This window comes from Odontomachus brunneus, unplaced genomic scaffold, assembly GCF_010583005.1.
Source record: "Odontomachus brunneus isolate Ranch 3 - 2012 unplaced genomic scaffold, Obru_v1 Obru_scaffold_056, whole genome shotgun sequence".
Lineage (NCBI taxonomy): Eukaryota > Metazoa > Arthropoda > Insecta > Hymenoptera > Formicidae > Odontomachus > Odontomachus brunneus.
In genome coordinates, this window is record NW_022639506.1 from 7011 (window position 1) to 9559 (window position 2549).

At 41.7% G+C, this 2549-nt stretch overlaps 1 pseudogene; it reads right to left on the minus strand.

Annotated features, from left to right (window-relative positions):
* Positions 1-281: 281 nt before the first annotated feature.
* Positions 282-797, minus strand: LOC116845683 (annotated as a pseudogene).
* Between the last annotated feature and the right edge of the window lie 1752 nt (positions 798-2549).

A 2549-nucleotide genomic window follows, 5' to 3' on the forward strand; every position in this document is an offset into this window, starting at 1 on the left:
GTGAATCGTAGCCGTATAAATTGTGGAAAATGATTGGAATGTAATATGAATTTTTGTAATTTAAGTTGCAATTTGAATGCGCTGGACCTCGGTAGCGGCCTGTAAAGTGACAATGATCGCGTACACGCGTATCCTCTGCTGTGAATGGTTTCTCACACACGTGACATTGTGTTGCGTTGTGAAATGTCGCCCACTGTTCTTTCAACAATATTTCCATGGGGACATTGGATGATAATATTACTTTTACGCGGTGTGCTATTTCTTCAAGTTGCCCGACGAACCATGAGACGCAGTCACTATCGCGACGACTTCGAAATTCGGATGATGATAGGTCGTACGAGCAACATATCTAATATGCTATACTAAATACCCTCTGATGTTGATATGTGTACAGTTTGCAATCCTTCCCATCCCTTGTCATCTTCTCCAGTGTGCACTCTGGATCGGCGTATATCACAAAGGGAACTTGCTCCTTCCTGCTGTGATTGCTAAAACTCAACCATTTATTGTCTTCGCTGGGCAGTATGATGGCACAATCGTTAATCTTTTGATAGTCTATTGTGTGACTCTCCAGCTTCCTGTTGGAATGAAAGTAATGCAGACACCTATAAACATTGCAATTTTTATCGTCTTATTGCACATTTCTGATACATTGAATTTGTGAAATGTGCTTACCGATTGCATATGTATTTTCTGCCTTTAGACTTGTTCAACTGCGAGCTCACAAGCCGGAATAAGTCATTGATCCAAGCGAAGTGTCCCGCGTTGTGATCTCGAGGATCCGAAATGTGCAGCATGTTGACGTGCTTTTCCCTCTTTACATCGTTGAGACGTACCGAAACAACGGATTCGTTTTTTTCTCCCATGATACAGTATACATTGATGGATATATCGTTTAATCGTTCAAATCTTGTAATTTGATTAATTTTCATGGAACTCAATGTCTTGAAGATTGAGTACGTTCGTGTAATGGGGATACAATGATGCGCGATCTACATTTCTTTCGGCTGGATACAGAGCCGCAACGATTGCCTACGCGAAACACGCATTGTCCGGAGACTTCACATTAATCACCGCTCGCTTCAGTTGTATCACACGCGGTAACTCGAGGTGATATCCCGCGTGCAACGGATTGCATTTGTTCACATTGATTGTAAGATTGAGTATTTGCGATAATGCCCACCCGCTATCGCGTTCCTGGAATTCCTCCAACGATGCTAAAGTGGGCTCGACGATGCGTTGCTCGTATCACTCCTCTAAGTTGGATGTGGGCAAGAGTTCACAGTTTTTCGTAGTGATGCTCTTTACCGCACGTTTTTTACCCGCAACGAACTCACCGTTAAACGCAGTGTTCACTTTCGCGTTTACGTGTCTCTCCATTGTATCCCGTGCTCAAGCACCATATTCTTTGCATCCTTGAGAAATTGGCGAGGTTCGATGTGGTTCGCGTTGATGGCAATTTCGATTAGTATGCGGTTATCGAACGCGGTATCGACCTCGCGCCAAACGAGTCCTGCGTCTCTCGTGCTGTGTCCGACACCCGCGTGAACGAAACGTGTGCGCAACGTATTTTTTAAACCCTCGAGTTGCGCGATTCGAGCAATCAATGACTGTCTAATACCGATTGATAATCGCGGTCGTTTAGCCCGACTATGCTCTTCCAACAACTCGAGGCACTCGTCATACTTTTGCACCCACGCATCGTATTTGTCTCGCGAACTCAGTCGAGCCGACTGCTCCCGCAATTCTCGCTCGTTTTGCGCAAAATCTTCCATTTTTTTTACGAAGTGCACACTAGATTTACTTAGTGCATGTCGGACACAAATTAGTCGGTATATATCTGACATACTGACTTTCTACATCTCGAACAATTGATGTCTTCTCTAATTGCAATGTATCGTTCTGTTACATGTGTGCGCACTGCATATATTCGTGTCACTGTATTTCTGATTGCTAGAAAACATAGTGCGCAGTAATATTCTGTGTATCTATTATATTATAATAAAAAGATATGACGTACGCTTTCGTCTATTATTTATACTATTAATTTCAGGACTCTTTAGAATTTTAACTCTTCCACCTTCGAAGTCATGGCCGTAGTCACTGTGATAACCACTGTCGGCTAAATTATGCACTTCCTCCTCCACCTCCATGAAAACTTGTTGCTCGTCTTCCATCACTGCTCTGTTAAAGCACTCTTGATTTTATATGTTTCAAAACGTGCAATATATGCATATTTCTATGACCTTCGTAATAATATCTTGTTTCACATTTTCTACAAATCTTACTGTCGCACGTGTTCATTTGTAATAATAATATCCTTTTCCACATTTTCTGGGCATCTAACTGTCGACTGCAAATCGATGTATCAGCATAAAAATGTTGCATTGTACTTTTGATATAAATATCGGAAATCGACTTTTTCGATGATGCAGTATGACGCGAAACAGTCAATCAATATGAGTATTTGATTGGTTATCTACGGCGCCATATCAGAGATTGGTTGAATGATTTGATCAAATGTATTTGTACAGTAGAAGTAGGTATAG